At 40.6% G+C, this 21,219-nt stretch overlaps 1 long non-coding RNA gene across 3 annotated transcripts; it reads right to left on the bottom strand.

The window, feature by feature from the left end:
• Positions 1-189: 189 nt before the first annotated feature.
• LOC118992406 (uncharacterized) lies at positions 190-21,130 on the bottom strand. Of its 3 annotated transcripts, XR_005067628.1 has the most exons (5): positions 21,025-21,130; positions 20,662-20,723; positions 14,898-15,038; positions 4,694-4,795; positions 190-1,442 (listed from the first exon to the last, which is right to left on the bottom strand). It is a non-coding gene; the product is annotated as an uncharacterized LOC118992406 (long non-coding RNA). The 3 variants fall into 3 exon arrangements; XR_005067626.1 differs by having other exon boundaries at positions 20,662-21,130; XR_005067627.1 differs by lacking the exon at positions 20,662-20,723.
• Between the last annotated feature and the right edge of the window lie 89 nt (positions 21,131-21,219).

Raw genomic sequence — 21,219 nt, 5'->3', positions numbered from 1 at the left:
AAACACCAGTCAGTTGCTCCACCTATTCATGAATTCATTGGTTGTTTCTGTGCGTGCCCCTCCTGGGGATTGAACCTGCAACCCACGTGCATTGGGATGACGCTCCAACTAACTGAGATACCCGGCCAGGGCTCTTTTCCTACACTGTTTATGGCACTGAAACTACTCAGTGATGTAAGACAGACTCTTGGGATTCACCTTCGACTTTTCCCTCTCCTTCATATTTATATCCAATTTGCACTAAGTCCTATCAATTTTATTCCATTGAAATGTTGCAAAAATTCCCCCTCTTTTTCACTTCTATTTGAATTATTTAGTTTAGACACACCTCATCTTCATGTAGGACTATAATAATAACTTCTTGTCTTCAAGTTTCTTGTTTTGACTCCCTCCAATTCATTCACTCCCCACATTGGTGGCCGTGGACACTTGCTAAGAGTGCAAGTCTGATCGTGGCCCTCTCCTGCTTAAACTCCTCCAGTGACTCCCCATCCCTTACAGCATCAAGTTCAAGTCCCTGTGTATGAAATAATAGGACCCCCTGTGATCTGACTTCTGACCACCTTCACAGCATCATTACCCGGCCATGTGTGTCTTTTACTCAAATCCCCCACACAATTCGCAGGGACTGTGTCACGATCTTCTTTGCACTGCCCTTGTCACACTTAATGTTTTTTCTTCCTGGAGTGGATTTTTTCCTTCTCCCGTCTGCTTTTTAAAGCTCTGTAGAGACTCCAAACTCCGTTCAAATGTCACATCCTCCAGGGAGATTTCTGTCATCTTCAGTCACAGTTAAGTGTCTCCTTGTTCTCACCCGTCTTAGCGAATTCTCCACATTGTTCTAATGATTATTTAGTACAGTCAAGGGCGACAGACAAGTTTAAGGCACTGCTTTTGCACCAGTGGTGATGAGAAAGTGTGCCAGCTCTACACTTTCAACTGGTGTGTGGCTCGAGATTTTTTAAACTGGGGTCCTCAAATCCCCATTAGTTTTTAAAACAGTGGTTTTAAAATGACTCATTTCTCATCATAACTCATGACTAAAAGGCATTTTATTTTTTTATCTTCGCTGAAGAACATTTTTTCATTGCTTTTAGAAAGAGAGGAAGGGAGAGAAACATCGATATGACAGAAACACCAACTGGTTGCCTCCCATCCACACCCAGCCTGGGCTCATACACACCCAAACCGAGAATCAAACCATAACCTTTTGGTTGTGTGATGAGGCTCCAACAAACTGAGCCACACTGGCCAGGAAAAAAAGCTATGTTTAGGCACAAAGACCTTTTAGCTCATTAAGTCAACATCTCTCTGTTGACAGATTCTTAAAGATCTGTAAGAGGTGTCTACAGGAGGCCTGATCATTTCTGAAGGCTGAGAAACACAGCTCTGAACGGCCAGCTAAGATCTTCAGAGCCATGTTGGTTTTTCTCCATGAAATCCTAAGTGACCAAAGCAGAAGAAAACCCACACCACTAACCTCATCATCGCTACGCTAGTTTTGTATATGACTCCCAACCACCTTTCGGGTGTTTAAGAAGTTGACCTAAACAAAATCAACACCTTATAGATTAATGCTTCCTATTTCAGAACTTTGAGCTGAGGCACAGAATGAAGCAGAGATGTTTAGGAAAGTAATCCAATACCAGCATTCTAATCTAAACTAACCCTAACAACAACAACAATAGGGAAAGATGGGAGAGCTCCCTGGAGAGAGAGAAAAGCATCAGCTATAAATGTAAGTTTAACCATCTGCGTGTGAGTTCTACACAGGTGGGGCCCTGGGTATCTCTGTTATTTGCACCGAGGGCATCTTTGGTGACCGCTGCTGAAGTGGAAACACATTTCTCTCCACTCTAACCCCTGGAGCCAACGTTAGAATCCAAGCCATTCAGCTAACGAGAGGCTGGAAGCCACTGTTGGGCAAAGCACAGGTCAGATGTGGCACTAACCTTTCCCCACCCACTACATGTGACAACTGGGTCTGCCTATGCCTTTGGGGTAGCCCCACGTGGATAATGCTTCAACCAACAAAATCCCTTTTTCATCCCTCCACCTTTTTTTTTCTTGTTAAATTTTTTTTCTTGAAATCCTACTTCCTTTCTTTCCCCCCAAATTTAGAGGCCCTATGTCCTTTGAGGTCTTTAAAATCCAGGGCTATTTTCCACCTCTGTTCCAAATTTCCCTTGCTCAGTAAAGAACCTAGAGATGATTCCTTAAGTAGATATTTACTGAGGGCACACTGGGCGCCAGACAGTGTGACCAAGAGAGGCTTAGTTCCTTTGTCAGGGTGGTCCTTGAGCCAAGAAGTAAACGGACATATTAAATCATTATAAATTACAGTAAATACCTTAAAAGAAATTATTAAAAGTGGGAAGAGGGACACTAATTTAGATAGGATGGCCAAAGTATACAGGTTTCTCTGAGGAGGAGACATTTAGGCAGAGGGCTGAAAGATGAGAAGGAGCTAGAAATGCAATGAATGTTGGTGAATGTTCCTGGCAGAAGGAACAACATGTTTAAAGGCAAGAAAGATCCTGGCCTGTGAGAGAGGCTGAAAAGCAAGGTTTGGCTGGAGCGGAGTGAGAGAGGAGCACGATGCAAGGGGAGGATGTACTGCAGAGGATGGGTCCAGCTCACATCAGGCCTAAGGGGCCAAGACAAGGAGTTCGACTTTCAGAACCAGGAGATACCAAGGGAGTAGGGGGTTTTTTTGTTTGTTTCATTTTTTTTTGTTTTGCAGGGGAATGACAAGATCTAACTGAAGAGGATCACGCTTGCAGTTGCAGAGAATGGGTGGGAAGGAGACAGAAACGAAACGTAAAGGGGCAGTTAGGTACACTGCTTTTCAACATTCACGTGCAAATAAGTAACCTGGAGATCTTGTTAACATGCACTGGTCGTTCCTGGTGTGGAGGCTCAGATGCTGCTTTTCTAGTAAGTTCCCAGGTGCCACTGATGCTGGTGGACTATGGACCACACTCTGAGTAGCAAGCTGCTGGGAGACTGTACAGGATTCAGGTGAGAGACGGCAGCGATTCAGGACAGTGTCACGGCAATTCAGAGGCAAGAAGTGGGTGGATCCAAAATACCTTTCACGTTGGACTGGGCAAAGTTGTAACCTTCTCCTCTCACCTCTTGCCCCCTTTTTAAAATGAGAATTCTCACATAGGGAAGATGAATTTCAGGTCAAAAGCTCTCAGTAGGACTCATGCAAATGCTAGTCAAACTTCCGGACCTGACGGCACTACAAGAGTGTTTCTTCTCCTGTTACAGTCTGCCTCTATTAACGTTTATTGGCACTGCCATTCCCAATCACCTTTCCTAATTCCTAGGACTCTCTCCTACCCTATAGTGGGAAGCACGAAATTAATAATAATAATCAGAACAGTGGTTCTCAACGTGTGGTTCCCCAGACCACCACCAGCAGCCGCAGAAGCAGCATCCGAGGGGAATTTGTTAGAAATGAAGAGTCTTGGGCTGCACCTCAAACCTGCTGAATCAGAAAACCTGGGCGTGGGCTCCAGCAATGGCTCAACAAACCCTTCAGGTGATCCTGATGCTCATTCAAGGTTAAGAAGCACTGGATTAGAAGATTAGAAAATATTAGTATTAATGGACATGAACATCATGGATCCAAGATCTCTGAGAAAAGAATTTTTCAGGAAGATGAGAAAAAGAAGACAGAACAACTCTAACCAACTGTAACCAAACACAACTCTAACCAAACACATTAGAACACCTGAAATGCACAAGAAGAGGCCATCTGAGCCTCCTAGACCATGTCATGGGCAGCTTGGATATGACAGTCTGCCCTTCCTGTGTGCGGCTAATATACCCAGAGGCATAAAGAAAGTGGGGGTGGGGGGAAGGAAGTCCTACCTTCTTTGATTTGAAATTAGTTGTTTAATAATTTTCTGCTTGAGTGAATATTTGATATTTGCTCTGGTCTTTGTACTAGTGATATTTATGAATTAGGGTATGAGAATGGAGGAGTTTAAGAGTCACCCAAGGCACTTTGTCAAAATACACAGGGTGAACAAAAGTAGTTTTACACTTGCCAGGGAGGCTATAGTTTACAATGGCTTTAACTCAGCAAGAATAAACTCCGTGTTTCGCGCACTCACATCTGCAAACCTACGTTTGCCCACCCTGTACGTCGCCCGCCCCCTCCCCCAAATGGAATGTTGATGTGAGAGTGGACTAGTGTGAGTGTCTGAGAAACCTTCCTTGTGATTCTAATCTCCTTTCAGCCTCACCTCTCCCCACATGCCTGCCAACCACCCTAAGGTAGCGGCATGTTACTCCAGCCTCTTGTCAATGTAGGAGGAAGCACCAGGACCCACCCCCCCCCACCCCCCNCCCCCCCCCCCCCCCCCCCCCCCCCCCGCATCTACCTCTGTCCTCCAGTACTTCCTCCCAGGAACCCGTCACTCACACCATGATAGAGACCCTGATAGAGACCTCAGGGTCTCTATCCTAAGGGAAGTGACTTTCCACGTAAAAGAAACAACCAGTGAAAAGTATTAGATTAAATGCAGTCAAGTGCTATATCATGTGACAGAGACTCAGGATTATGAAATTTGGAGAAGGACCAGATCTAGTGTTTCCCACTCATTTTCACGTTATCATCTCATCTTGGAATATTGGGGCCAGATGGTCTAAGTTGGCAACAGGACCAATATGTACTCACCTTTCTCTCATGCGTATAAACAAAAAACAAGAAGGAAAGAGTAACAGCAGTTATGTTATGAAACACACCTGAAAATTATAGATGAGTTAAGGCCCAGGTGACCTAAGAGAGAGAACAAGAAAGGTCTTTGGATGGAGAGTTACTGTTGAGCTTGCGTTTCTCATGTTTCCCTATTCCTTCTCTGGTCCTGATTCTTTGACATTTTGCTTCTTGTTTATTCTTTTAGTAGTGGATAAATAGGACAAGAGGAATAGTGAATAAATTTTAGTATAACTTACATTGTACTCTTTAATAATGAAATATTAATGATGAGAACATTTCAATGTGTTGGCTAAGCTTCACAAAGACATATGGATGTGAAGAGATATTCAGTGAAAAAAAACCTAAGGTGAGTATAGTGTGTATATATATGTAATTTCTGTTAAAAAGGTGAAAAATAATATTTATACTTATGCATAACTGTTTCGGGAGAAATACGCGAGAAACTGGTAACACTGCCCCTGAAAAGAGGAATCGGGTGACTGGTGGGCAGGGTAACAATGGAGGGTTTTCACTGGATACTCTTGAATGTTTCTTTAACTTTTAAACCATGTGTCTGTATGATCTATTAAAAAATAAATAACATTTTAAAAAGTATTGGCTAAGAAGAGATGTAGGAATCTCAATCCTTCTTCTAAAAGAAAGCATTGTTTCTGAATTTTTTTTAGAAAAACAGACCCGGTTCCAAGATCCTGTCTGCTGCGGAGTAGTTTTGTGGCCCTCGCCAAGCTCCTTAAGTTAGCGGAGTCTCATTTTGAGCATTAATAAAATCGATATAACAAAAGCTACTTTGTGAGGATGAGACATTATATAAAACTGCCTCGCGCTCACTAAATGGTAGCTATTATTCTGTGGCTCAATTATCCCTGCTATCCATTACCACCAATTATGACTTGGATGTTAACTAAAGGAAACCTGAGGTATGAATAAAGTCTAAGAGTCTTAATTTACAGATATCAGCTAACTACCTGTGGGGGAAAACCCAAACATTTTTGAAAAAATTGTCTTCAGGTGCTTTTTGGGTCTTTGGGTACAAAAGTCCAAAGGTTTTTTCAGGCTTCTTAAACACTATCCCAAGAGATCAAGTAATTAATGGCATTTAATAATGGGCACCTCCACAATGCAATGTTATACTGGTTCTCTGTCCTTTGCTTCACCCACCTCCTTTCCCCACCCATGTTTCTTAGAAGTGCTCACCCTAATAAAGTAGCAGCACCTGAGCCTTTTGCCTCAGGGAATGTACACTTTCTGGGAAATCCAAGCTACGACTAAGGCCTGTCTCACCCTACTGAGGAGCCTGGGACCCTGTGGCAGATACTACTGGTGCCCTCCCCACATGCCTTCAGGCCTTTGCACACCTAGGACTTGCTTTCTGGACTGCGGGCATTTGTGCCTCTTGCTCTGCTAGTGGGCTTTCTTTGCCACCAAAACCAGTATTTCCTCCCATTCCGTGGGTTGTCTTTTAATTCTCTTGATGGTATAGTATGCAGCACAAAAGTCTCTAATTTTGATAAAGTCCAATTTATCTTCTTTATCACTTGTCCCTTTAGTGTTGTATCTAAGAAATCACTGCCTAACCCAAGCTCACTAAGATTTATTCCTATGTTTTCTTCTAATAGTCTTACAGGTTTATTTTACACTTAGGACTATGAACCATTTTTTTATATATGGTTGAGGCAGAGGTCCAATTGCATTCTATTACACACGAATATACCAAGCACCATTTGTTGAAAAGGTTATTTTTCTCTATTGAGTAGTCTTGACCTCCTTGGGGAAAATCAGCTGACCATAAAAGTAAGGGTTTATTACTGGATTCCCTGTTGGTCTATATGTCTGTCCTTACACCAGGACCACACTGTCCTAATTATTGCAGTTTTGTAGTAAGGTGCGATATTGGGAAGTGTGAGTGTTCTAACTTGGGTCTTCTTTTTCAAGATTGTTTTGGCTTCCATCTTTTGCTTTTTAATTTATGCTTTTTAGATGTTTAAAAAGAAATGATTGTGGACTCCAAAGCCATAGAATATTTTTCTAGATGGTTTTCTACAAGTTTTCTTGTTTGCTCTTCTCATTCAGATCCTTGCTCTGTTTGGCATTCACTTTAGTGCATGGTGGGAGGTAGGGGTGTAACACCACGCTTTCAAATGGTACTAACACTTTGAGTTCTTCCTTCCACGGATCCACAAAGCAAGGCTGCTATGAACCAGTTTCCACACAGTTGGGTTCTGTTGGCTTTTCTATTCTATTCCACTGGTCTTTTTTTCCCCGTCCCTGAACTAGCATCCCATTGCCTTAATTACCTTAACTTTTTAAAAGGATAATCTGTAAGGCAAGTCTCTGCATATTGTTCTTCTACAAGAGTATAATTTTGGTGCTTATATATAAATTATAGCTATAGGTTGACAAGTTACACACAACTGGATTTTTATTAGAATTGCATTGACTCTATAGGTCAATTTGAAAAGAACTACTTTTTAAAAAAATATTGGATCTTATTGATAAGCATGATACAGCTCGGCATTTACTCAGACTGAGCCACAGTATTGTGGAGTTTCAGGGGTGCCTTTCTCGCCCTGAATTCCATTCAGGTCTTCTCTCCTTTATACCTCCTGTCTTCTTCCTGAGCTTAAAGAGAATGCTTTCAACATGTCAAATTAAGAATAATGTTAGCTTCTGGATTTGGTTAGATAAGCTCTATTTTGGTTAGAAAGGACCTTTTTTATTGCTTGCCTAAGAAGCATTTTAAAAAAATCATGTGTGTTGAATTTTATCACTTTTTTTCTAATATTAATCTAATCCTGGGTTTGTGAGATACACCTATCCTGGTAATGATGTATAATCTCTTTTACACACTGTTTGATTCCATTTGTAACAGAGCTTATTCAGGATTTTCACTGTTCCGATATCACTATGGTCATGACAGATTCTTTATTATCTTAGTCTGGTTACACCGACATAGTGATATATTCGTATCATGATTATCCCAGTTTTATAAAAAGAGCTGGGGAGTTGATCCTCTTTTTCTATCCTCTGATAGAGCTTGTACAATATTGGATTGTATGTTCATTGGCTGACAGAACTCTGCATCTGAAGTATGCTTTGCAGGAAGATTTTAATTTACTGATAACTTATTTCATGGCTAAAGAACTACAATTCAGAGATTTAATTTGTTCTTGAGATAGCTTTCTATCAAATTTGATCTACTTTTGAAGTTCTTTTAGCATAAACATGTTTATAATATCTTATTGTCTTTTCAATGTTGAAAGCATTTCTGGCTAAACCCCCCTTTTCATTCCTATTACTGTTTTATGTGTGCACCCTCTCTTTCCCTGTGATCAACCTTGCTGGAAGTTTGCTGCTTTTGTTATTCCTTCACATCGGCCTGTACAATCCGCAGTAGCACCCACCTCCCTGCACCTCACATCAGAAGGTGCTCCCATTCAGAAAGTCAAGGCAAACATAAAGGGAACCGCCATTTGATTCTGTCTCAAATATTTGTTGATTCAGTCCACTATTTCCTCCTCTTCTCTGCCAAGCCCCAAATTCATTTCCTCCAACTGCCTCCTAACTGGTTTCCCCACATACATTACGTGTGTGCTACCCTTTCCTCCATGTTGCACGGGGCGCCTAGAATGAGCTTTTAGAAACGCAAGTGATCGTGTTACTTTCCTGCATAAACATACAAAACAAAAACCCAACAAACCTAAAACTTCAATGGCTTCCCATTACTCTCAGAATAAAGAGCAAACCCTTAAGGAGGCCTCTGTGACCTGGATCCTGTCTCTCTACACTATGGCCATGTTAGCTTTCCTTCCAGCACTTCAAAATGGATTCCGTGCTGTGCTCTGCCCAACCTCTTTCCCCAGTACTCTCTGCTTAGTCAGCTCCTCTTGGTTTCACCTTGTTTTAGCTTTGGTATCTCCAAAACCCACACGGGCTGAGTGATCCCCCGTTGAAAGCTCCCATAACATCCTGTCCTGCTTCTGCATAAGCTCCATGCACTGCTGGTCTCCCTGCTCACTTATAAGGAGTCCCACTACGGCTGAAACTGTCTTTACCTCATTCCTCTTTGTCTCTCTGGTTCCTACCACAGTGCTCGGCATATGCCAAGATCTTAATATTTGGTGCATGACCAACTCCCTAATAGAATGAATACATGAATTACTGAATAGGGAATTTGTCATATGATAGAGGACCGTTAAGCAAAGCTCAAATGCCCAGGAAGAAATCTAAAGAAATTCTCCCTGGGGAGGATGCTTAGCATCAACAAGGAGAACATTCTTTCTGAGGCACCATGTGTGGTTCTTTTACTATTTATTTTTTCATTTGTTAGGCTTCTGCCTGGAAGAACGAGGCTCAGAATTTTGGTATACTCAAAACAGACCAGTAAATGCAGATGAAAGATCATCTGTGTGTCCATTTTTCAGATGAAGAAATTGAAGTTCAGAGAACAAAATTACTGTTTGTGGTCTCAAAACCGTTTGGTGGCTTCTGAGTTACAAGGTGCCGTATGTCTTCTGTGTTTGACATCGAGGTATGGCCACTGTTCTAAAAGTGGTTTTATGACTTGGTAAGGCCTATGATTCAACAGTCTGATACTGACAATGAATCAGGCCACATCCTAGAAATGTTGCCGACTGAATGTCGGCTTAATGCGGTAATCCTTCCTTCCTAAAGTGATGACATTGTTCTCAAAAGAGAGATTTGTGCCTCACATCAAATAGATCAGAACGAAGGTGAACTAAATTATGGAAACGAAACTTTTGGTGCACCAGACTTCCAAGTTCTCTGTCATAGAAGCGCAAGCCTCCACCAATTTGTAATTTTTTCTTCAGCAGCAGTCTTGCAACATAGCTCTGCAGCGCCACCGCACATTGTCCCTCATTCTGCTCTAGATGTGTGACTAACACTGACAAATTTTTCTATGACAAGAATCTCCCCTAGCCTTGACCAGCCTGTCACCACTTCCGCTACATGCAGGGTGGTTCTAAGCCAACGGTCTTTTGGAGGCATTCCTCCCTGGTGTATGGGTGTGACTTCACAATCTAGCCAAATAACTTTTAAAGAGTCCAGTAAATACTTTGGGCCGGACAAGGATGACTTCAATTTTTTTTCTTCAATCACAATTACCTAACTTAAGACTCTTGGCTGTATTAAGGAAAGACTGACAGAATTTACTCAAAATGTTTGTGCAATGTAGCCTAGGTTCTATGGTAACAGAAAGTAAACCACTGAAACAAATTTGTTAGTGGAAAAATCATGATAAGTATGTAATAAGAAGGGTCTTTTTAAAAATTCTCATTTCATTTTGTTGTTCAAGTACAGTTTTCTGCCTTTTGCCCCCATCCCAGCACCCCCCCCAGCTCTCCCTCCCTCCCTCCCATTTCTACCACCCCTTGTTTTTGTCCATGTGTCCTTTATACTTGTTCCTGTAAATCTTGAAATTCCCTCCCTTGAAATTCCCTCCCCTCTCCTCTCTAGTCACTGTCAGCCTGCTCTCTATTTGAGTGTCTTTGGTTATATTTTGCTTGTTTGTTTGTTGATTAGATTCCTGTTAAAGGTGAGATCATATGGTATTTGTCTTTCATTGCCTGGCTTATTTCCCTTAGCATAATGCTTTCCAGTTCCATCCATGCTGTTGCAAAGGGTAGGAGCTCCTTCTTTCTTTCTGCTGCATAGAATTCCATTGTGTAAATGTACCATAGTTTTTGGATCTATTCATTTACTGATGGGCACCTAGGTTGCTTCCAACACTTGGCTATTGTAAATTGTGCTGCTATAAATATTGGGGTGCATAGGTTCTTTTGGATTGGTGTTTCACAGTTCTTAGGATATAATTCTAGCAGTGGAGTTGCTGGCTCAAAAGCCAGATCCATTTTTAGTTTTCTGAGAAAATTCCATACTGTTTTTTATAGTGGTTGTACCAGTCTGCAATCCCACCAACAATGGATTAGGGTCCCCTTTTCTCCACAACCTCTCCAACACTTGTTTGTTGCTTTGTTTGTGATGGCCATTCTGACTGGTCTAAAGTGGTATCTCATTGAGGTTTTAATTTGTATCTCTCTGATAGCTAGCGATACTGAGCATCTTTTCATGTGTCTCTGGACCAAGAAGGGTCTTTATTCAAATTGTACTTCACATCTGGCCAATTACTTGGGGAAAAAATAACCCTATTTTTTAACAAACTCTCTAATGCTCAAAACTTTTAAATTGCTTGTGGATATAATAGTTTGTGCAGCTTACTCCCCACCCCCATTCTCAACACAGTAAAATGCAATAAGAACTGAGGTTATATTCAGTAAAGTCACTGCTAAGTTTTACTTCTCAATCTAATTTTTATAGAGAACTTATTATACATCTAATCACTTTAAAAGGAATGATAGAGAGGGTATTTTAAAAGTTAGACATAATTAAGAGTTTAACAAATAATTGGAAAGCTAAGATTAACACACACAACACAATTATTCACAACAAATAGCACTCTGTCATCAAGGCCGTATTGTCTGGGAGCCAGAGTGAGTGGGGATATTAAAACACTGTTTCTGAGAAAGTAAATTAGTAAAATTGTTTTTATTTTATTTTTTTTAGGAAATAGAGATTGTGTCTTAAATTTTCTATCCCGATTCTCCCCCACCCTGAAATGCAGAAATAAAATCCTGACACAAGTTGTACAACCAAGGCTACATTTTGTTTTCAAATTTTTTCATGGGACATTTTAAACATATACAAAAACAGGAAAATGCATCTTCAAGTACACATCGCCAAGCCACACTAACAGTTTTATTTCCTTGGAATGTTCTTTCTCTAGTGGTATTCACAAGCATCACTTTCTCAGAATATAACTCAAACCACCTCACACAGGCCTTCCATGCACATTCTACTTAAAACTGTACCCCCAAAACTCCTTTTATCTTTTCTCTTTCTTATTTCTCACCATGGCATCTCTTACCTTCTATCACATTATACTTTTTTGAAAATTATTTCATTATCTGTTTGCAATCCAATAAATTATATGATGGGAAGGACTATCAAATGCTTTCTTCATTGGTAGATTTCACTACATAGCATGATGCAGAGAAGCACTTAATAAACAGTCAGTGAATGAATATGTATTGATATGGGAGCCATCCATGATGTATTACATTTGAGGAAACAGGAAAACTGCAACACGGCTTGAATAGTATCACACCACGCTGGGTAGAAAAAAGCAGACTGCGACCAAAGTAGAAGCACTCACTGAATATTTTGTACTCCACACTGTACATTCCCAGCTTACCTGCAAGTTGGGCAGGGCTGTGGTTACTAGTTATGGCCAATAAACTGTAACTGGAAGTGGAGTACATCTACTTGGGCGGGGGCAGCAAAAACTCACGTGTGTGTGATTTTGCAGTCTCCTTCCCTGCAGAGGTCAGTAAAGGAGGTCAGTAAAGGGGCCGTATACTGAGGATCACAGCCACAGCACGGTGGGATCTTCAGAACCGTGGGTCCCAGAGCGACCACAGGGAGAAACTGCTCTGCCAATCTGCGCAAGGCAGGCAGCAGTAGCAAGAAATAACTTTCGTTGTGTTAAGTCACTGAGATTTTGTCAAATTTGTTACTGCAACATAATCTAGCCTATCCTAAGAAATGTACAAGCACTAGCATTGATTAAGCATTTACTATATGCCAAAAACCATGCTAAACACTTTACATATACTTATCAAATCCTCACGAAACCCTGGAGGCCAGGACTGTTACAATGAGATGAGGAAACTGAGGCAGTATGAGGACAAATAACTTGTTCAAGGCTGCCAGCTAAATGGAAAAGCTGGAAACGGGACCCAGGTAGTCTGGGGTAACATCAACCAAGCTATTAACAGTAGTTATCCCTGAGGGCAGGATTATGTGAATCAATCACTCTTTGTTCTGTATTTCTGTAGTGTTACACATTTTTAAATAATAATCTATTACCACAATAAACAGATAAACTATATGTTAGATACTTAGACACTACAAAGAGGATTGGTATCACAGGGAATGTCTAAAAATCACTCTCTGCCAATCTGTACACATAACTAGTTTTATAGAATACTGTGAGTCACATTATCTTTGATGATAAAACTGGATTTGTTTCCTGGGGAAAACGCTCCTGTATGTTCTAACTTTTGGTGTTAATAAAATGGCCCTGACTGTAACAGGATGAATGTTGTAGTTCTGGGAATGCTTCCTGGGTTTCCAGTACTGAGGAACACTTCTTAAAAGAAGAGCGATAATAACAAAACAACTCCTTACAGGTAAAAATGGCTTTATTAAGTGTATATTTAAAATGCTCTGTTCAGTTCTATTTAAACAACATACATGTGGCATCATATGTAACAACCAAGTGTATCTGTAGTTCTTCTGGCTGCCCAGAATCTGAATCCCCATTTGGGGAATTCAACAATGTATGACTCTGAACAGGGTGCAGCTGAAAGGCCAAAGTACTGGCTGTCCCAGCCTGTGGGCAGCCGGGCAGCATGCACGTCACTCGAGCATCGTGCTGTGATGACGAGTATGGTGGTGGGTGGCAGTCTATGACGCTATTCCCACAGCATGACCGTGGCTGTGCTCCTGGCTACCTAGACACTCTTGGCCTGTCATTTCCTGAGTGTGCTTCTCCAGCTCCCCACTGACTGAAAACTAACAGTGCTTCCAGAGTTGGTTTCTTTTGCTTGGGAAGCAAGAACCTGAATATCAAGCAGTCACTGTTGGCAGCTATATAATTCGAAGGCATAGTATCCAGGAGAAAACCAGTCACTGCTGAAGGACTAAACAACAAGACCCCAAATTTATAATATGACAATAATACCAGAAAAGCACCTTGCCTAGATTTAAGACTTTTTTTCATACCACACATTTCTCCCAAGTTTGATCTTTTGCTTCCTTCTAGGAATTTCTGTCATACCTGAGTATTCCCTAACTTCACACATGTTTCCCTATGCTTAACTCCCATCTTTCATTTATAATATGAAACATTTTCAAAATGATGTCATTATATAACATGATCTATTCAACAGTAGAAACACTTTAAATTTGTGGCTTAATGTTATACAAGTCAAACTACTGAACTGTTTTATTAGCTTACGTTAAAAAGTTTATAAAACAAAATATAACTTCACCTATAAGAAACTTAAAATTGCCTGAGTTTTACCTGCCTTATGGAAATAATGATGCCTACCTTATGTTGCAGTATTCATATAAAGATCAAAGGAAATAATTTGTGAAGATGTTTAGAGAACAATTATTTTAAGGTCTGTTCTGGATTCACATCTTATGAAACATTGGACCTCACAGCTCTCACCACAAATCTTATGAAACATTGTTGTTAGAGACTGATTAGTTCACATACCACTAAGAAAGATACAATGTGGCCAGTGAAAAACTCTAACACATGCTTCCTCATCACTGGGAACTTTTACTTAATACCTAGTAAAAGAGCCCTTCATTTAGAGCTGGGTTGTTACATCTAATTCTTGTGCAAACATTGAGAGATAAATGTAAAAGAAATAAATTGGCTAAGGTACTCTTAAAACTTCTCATTGAGTCCAACATTCCTGAATCATTTCTTGACTCGATCACTGATACCCATGTTTTTCCACACAGTCTCATTATCTGTGCCTTCAAAAATGTTGGTGATATAGCATTTCTTACAAGAATCCATAAAATGTTTTTCTGATGTAAGATGTCGATGTAAGTTGTCAATGTAAGAGACTCCTGAACTCACCTACATAAAGAAGAATTCCCTCTCAGTGAAATTCAGGAACTAGCTGAGTGACTCCTACAGAGCAGCAAACAAGAAAATACCCACACTAAAATGGGCAGGAGAGGCTAAGACACAATCTCACCATAAACCTCACGCTGGGTACACTGACACACCACCGGAGGGGACTCGCAATTCCCAGGATGTCCCTGAGGAGCAAAAGGTACATATGGACCTCACAGCTCGCACCACAATTTTTACGGCTCCCTCCTGAGATGTGGGTGCCCAAAAGACCCAGCTTTGGAAGCCAACAGGTCTGGCACCTACAAGACCCACAAAGCTACGGTGAACTGAAAGACAGTTCCTAAATGGCTAACCAGGCAGAGCCCGATGCAGAGGTAGCAGAATGAAAGGCTCCCAGTCATTCCACCAAAGAAGCTATTTGCTTACCTTACAAGCTTCAGCTTGAAGAGCAAATGGCGTTCACCCACAGGACCGGCACGACGGTTTTTGCGTCTGCCACCCAGAGGATGCCCCTAGATTGCCTGGCTCTGGTGACCAACAAACGTTATATTTGCAGATCCCACGGGTCTGTAACAAATGGGAGAGAAACAGTTTATAACCATCTGTTCCTCCAGGTCATGGCACAGAGGCAGCAAGCCAAAATACCCAGTCTTTCTGTGAAAGGGGCTATGAGTTTACCTTAACAGCTGCAGCCTGGGGGGTACGCACTTAATTTAACACACCTATAGGGACATCCACAACCCTCTCCAGAGACTGGGTCAGGAGGCAGACATCATCTTTGTGCAATGCCCAGCTCTAGGTCCCTAGTGTCTCCAGGAGAGGAGCTTGTGGACAGCAGCAAAAGAAGAAACGATTAGCTAACCCCCACCCCTGAACCAGGACTCAGTACAGAAGGAGCAGGCAGAAATGCCCATCACAAAGTCTTCCCCTGAAAGAGGTATGTTGACATAATTTAAAAGATGCTGCTTCAGGAATTTGGCTCCCAATCGGCCTGTATCTAGGTGCTGCCCGAAATCTAATTCTTTGGGACACTGAGAGGCCTTGGTACACCCTCAGCTACTGGAAGCCACTGAGAACAAAGAAGGCTGCTTGGATAATCACAAAGGTTTGAGAGACAATGGAGCGCTTAGGGAGGGTGGAACAGTAAGTTTCGTCTCCAGCATGAGACTGTTCCTTTAAGACTAAGAGAGGCCACTGTTTTCTCTATCACATAGATACCAACAGATACCACAGGAAATGAAGAAACAAAGAAATACGTTCCTAATAAAATAACCAGATAAAAACCTCAAAAAAAAATCCAACAACCTAATAAGACAGAAGTAAGTGATTTACCCGAGTTTAAAATACTAGTCATAAAAATGTTCACTGAGATCAGAACAACACATGAACCAAGTGAGAATTTCAACAGAGACAGAACACATAAGAAAGTACCAAACAGAAATCACAAAGCTGAAGAATTCAACAACTGAACTAAAAAATTCTAAAGAAGGGATCAGCATCAGACTAAATAAAGCAGAAAAAAGGATCAACAAACCTGAAGACAGGGCAGTAAAATTCACCCATCAGAGAAGTCAAAGGAAGAAAAGAAAGAGAAGAGAAGAGAAGGAAAGGAAGGATGGATGGATGGATAGCTTAAGGGACTTATGAGACATTATCAAGTGGACCCACATTCATGTTATAGGGGTCTCATAAGAAGAAAAAAGGGGCAGGAGGGCAAAAAATTTATTTAAACAAATAATGGCTGAAAAATTTCCTCACCTAGGAAGGGAAAAGACATCCAGATCCAGGAATTTCAGAAAGTTCTTGATAAGAACCCAAAGAGACTGACACCAAGACACATTATAACTAAACTGTCAGATGTTAAAGACAAGGAGAGAATCTTAAAACCAGCAGGAGAAAAGCCACTTACTATATACAAGGCAACTCCCATATCTGCAGAACTCCCGTCTGCAGATTTTCCAGCAGAAACTTTGCAGGCCAGAGGAAGTGGCGTAATATATCCAAAATGCTGAAAGAAAAGAACTGCCAACTAAGAATACTCTACCCAGCACGGGCGCCCTTCAGAACCGAAAGACTTCCAGTCAAGCAAAAGCTGAAGAAATTGAGCATCACTAGACTGGCCTTATGAAAAATGGTGAGGGGACTTCTTTAAGCTGAAGTGAAAGGGTGCTAACTAGCTATAGAAAAATAAATAAAACATAAATCTCACTGGTAAAGAAAAATATAGCTTAAATTTAGAAATCACATATAAATCTAGTTATGAAGATTAAAAAACAAAAGTACTAAAAATAACTACAATAACATTTTATTGGATGCACAGATAAAAATATATAATTTGTGACATCAAAAACAGAAGATGTTTGAGGGGAGAGTAAAACTGTAGTTTTAAAATGCTTCTGAACTTAACTTATTAGCAACTTTAAATAGATTGTTAAATATGTTTTAGGTAAGCCTCATGTTAACCACACAGCAAAAACCTATCATAGACACACAAAAAAACACGAAAGAAATCTAAGCGAGCACACCAGTACATAAAATCATCCAGTCACAAAGGAAGAGATCAAAAGGAGGAGAAAGGAACAAAGGATCACAAACCAGCTGGATAACAATGAACAAAATATCCAAAAGTACATACCTGTTAATAATTACTTTAAATGTAAACAGACTACATTCTCTAACAAAAAGACGCAGAGTAGCTGAATAGATAATAAAACAAGACCCATTAATATGCTGCCTATAAGAGACTCACTTCAGATATAAGGACCCATACCCATACACACTGAAAACGAGGGGAAGGGAAAAGATAGTCAATGCCAATGAAAACCTAAAGAAAGCTGGTGTGTGTGTGTGTGTGTGTGCATGTATGTATGTATATGTGTGTATATATATATATATATATCAGACAAAATAGACTATAAGATGAAACTGTAATAAGAGACAAAGAAGGTCACTGTATAATAACAAAGGGGTCATGTGTGTGTGCATGTATGTGTATATATATGTGTGTACATATATATATCAGACAAAATAGACTATAAGATGAAACTGTAATAAGAGACAAAGAAGGTCACTGTATAATAACAAAGGGGTCAATCCAACAAGAGACTATAACATTTGTAAATATTTATGCATACAACACAGGAGCACCTAAACATATAAAGCAAATATTAACTGATGTAAAAGGGAGACAGACAGTAACACAATAATGGTGAGGGAATTTACTACTGCATTTTCATTAATGGATAGACAATCCAGTAAGAAAATCAATAAAGAAACACTGGGCTGAAACAATAAATTGAGCCAACTGACATAACAATTCCATCCTACAGCAGCAGAATACACCTTCTTCACAAGCGCACCTGCAATATCCTCAGAGATGGATCGTATATTGGGACAGAACATCAATCTTAGTAAATTTAAGATCAAAATCAAGAAAGTATTTTTTCAGACTACAATGGTATGAAACTAAAAATTCATTTCAAAAAGAAAACTAAAAAATTCACAAACATATGGAGATTAAACAACATGCTGCTGAAGCCAATGGAGCCAAAGAAGAAATCAAAAAGAAGTCAGAAACTACCTTAAGACAGATGAAAATGAAAATACAATATACCAAAACTTATAGGATGTAGCAAAAGCAGTTCTAAGAGGGAAGTTCATAGTGATAAATGCCAACATTGAGAAAGATCTCAAACAATACAAACTAGAATAGAAGAAGAGACTAAACCCAAAGTTAGTAGAGGGAAGAAAATAAAGATCAAAGTGGAAATAAATGAAATAAAGACCAAAAAGACAATAGATAAGATCAATAAAACTAAGAAGTGGTTTTTATTTATTTATTTTTTAATGATTTTATTTATTTATTTTTAGAGAGAAGGGAAGGGAGGAAGAAAAAGGAGAGACAGGTCAATGTGTGGTTGCCTCTCACACACCCCCAACTGGGGACCTGGCCTGCAACCCAGGCATCTGCCCTGACTGGAAATTGAACCAGCAACCCTTTGGTTTGCAGGCTGGCACTCAATCCACTGGGCCACACCAGCCAGGGTGGGTTTTTTAGAGAGATAAACAAAACTGACAAACCTTTAGTTAAGACTCACCAAGAAAAGACAGAGGACTCCAAATCAGAAATGAAAGAGGAAATATTACAACTGATAGTAGAGAAATACAAAGTGACTACTATGAAATTACATGCCAACAAATTGTACAACCTAGAAGAAATGGATAAATTCCTAGAAACAACCTACTAAGACTGAACCATGAAGAAACAGAAAATCTGAACATATTGAATTAGTAAGACCGTGTCAGTAAGAATGAATCAGTAATCAAAAAATACCCAATATCCAAAATATATAAAGAACTCATATAACTCAATAGCAAAAAACCCCCAATCTGATTTAAAAATGGGCAGAGGACCTAAACTGACATTTTTATAAAGAAGACATACAGATGGCCAATAGGTACATGAAAATGTGCTCAACATCACCATTCATCAGGGAAATGCAAAACAAAACCACAATGAGAGTATCACCTCACCACACCTGTTAGAATGGCTATTATTAAAGACACACACAAAAAATGCTCTTAAGGGTATGGAGAAAAGGGAATCCTTATGCACTGCTGGTGGGAATGTAAACTGGTGCAGCTACTCTGAAAAATAATATGGAGGCTCCTCAAAAAACTAAAAATAGAACTGCTCTATGTTCCAGCAATCCCACCTGTGGGCATGTTATCTCAAGGAAAACAAAATAAGTATCTAGAAAAGATATCTGCACCCTCACGTTCATTGCAGCATTATTCACAATAGTGAAGACATGCAAAACAACCTAGGTGTCAATCAACAGATGAATGGATAAAGAAGATGGGAACAACCCTGGCTGGTATAGTTCAGTGGATTGAGCCCGGCCTATGAACTAAGGGATCGCAGTTTGATTCCCAGCCAGGGCACATGCCTGGGTTGCAGGCCAGTTCCCAGGAGGGGACGCATGAGAGGCAACCATACATTGATACTTCTCTCCCTCTCTCCTTTCCTTCCCCTCTAAAGATAAATAAAATCTTAACCCTGGCTGGTGTAGCTCAGTGGATGGAGCGCACGCCTATGAACCACACAATCGCGGTTCAATTCCCAGTCAGGGCACATGCCTGGGTTGCAGGCCAGTTCCCGGCAGGGGACTCACAAGAGGCAACCATACATTGATAGTTCTCTCCTTCCCTTTCCCTCGAAAGAAAAATAAATAAAATCTTAAAAAAATATGGGAACAAATACATCTCAATTTAAAAATTCATAAAATAAATTTAAAAAATTAGAGAATGTACCAACTATTCCTTTAAAACACAGGTTGATATTTGTCTCCAGTCTACGTTGGGCTCCTCAATGCAAGTAAATCAACAGGCAAAGAAAGGGGCCACTTTACTGGCTGAAGTGACTGAATTTGACTATTGAGAGGAATTGGGTTTCTATGGCACAAAGTGTATGTATGTGTATATACATATATACACACACACACATACACACACACACACACCTGCATTCCACAGAATGTTTGGAATGCAGATCTTTGGGGGTACTTCTTAGAATTCCTGTGTTCTGTGAAATTTTAAAATTGTTTCACTCTTCAGTCAATTATAAAATGTATAGGCTTCTGGTGCTCAGTAGAAACTCATTAAAAACAGACCCAGAGTCTGATAAGAGGTTAAATATTTCTTAAGATTAGTGTTTATTTTTGTCTCATATTCTTTTGTACGTATGGGTAAAACAAGGATGGATACAGAAATGTTAATGTCATCAGCCTCACTGATGTTTTAAGTTGTGAAAATGCATGAATCAATAACCCGCCCCCCCACAATTTTGGCAGACTATAAATGATGTTAATTCTTTGAACACCATTGTTTAAGAATAAAATACTTTGCAAATTTATTCTACAAGGCAAGAAAGGGGAGTTACTAGTTATGTAATTTTGGTAAATTACCTAACATCTCTGGACCTGTTTACTAATCAGTAAAATGGGTACAGGTGCTACTTATGTTAAAACGCTGTGGAAATGGGGAGCTCAGAGGAAAATAATTTTTCTTCTCCTAGCCCAGGGTTTCTAGATCTCAGCAGTACTGACATTTCAGGCCAGGTAATTATGTGTTGTGAGGCGCTGTCCTGTGCACTGTAAAACGCTTAGCAGAATACCTGCTCTCTACCTACCTATATCCTCTATCCTCTGGAGAAATGTCAGTAACAGCTCTATCTCAAACATTGCCAATTGTCTTCTGGGAGGCGAAATCGCAGCAGGTGAGAACCAGTGTCATAACCCCATGTCCATACAAAATAAATTTGAGGGAGAAATAAAACAACGGCCTCGAAGCAGCAGAATGCAGCCTCATGGGGGCTGGATTTGTGACTCGGAAAACGGTAAGGAAGCTTCAGCTGCTAGTAAGCAGCCCAAGTCCCAATTAGCGGATGGACTATTAAGGAAAGGGCAGCAAGGGGCAGACGAAGAAGGCAAGAGGCCAGCGTTTGGTCTCTGGGAATCCGAGGCCCACACTGGTGACCATTTACAGCGCTTACCAGACTCCTAAGTAGAGTTAGTTCTACCAAATCAACACACGGACGTCATAGACAAGGCCGTAGGGAGCGAGGTCAGAACTTGGCCCACCCGCCGCTGCGGGGTGGAGTCCCTGGGCTGTCTCCGCTTAGAGCAGCCCGCCCCGCCCAGGTCCCCGCCTCCGCTGCGCTCCGCCCCCTCCCTCGGGCGCAGCCGTC

The sequence above is a fragment of the Sturnira hondurensis genome, unplaced genomic scaffold (assembly GCF_014824575.4).
Source record: "Sturnira hondurensis isolate 20B ecotype Veracruz unplaced genomic scaffold, ASM1482457v3 Scaffold0008196, whole genome shotgun sequence".
NCBI classification, from domain to species: Eukaryota; Metazoa; Chordata; class Mammalia; order Chiroptera; family Phyllostomidae; genus Sturnira; species Sturnira hondurensis.
The sequence above is the reverse complement of the archived record's forward strand: the minus strand, read 5'-3'. Positions and strand labels throughout refer to the sequence as shown.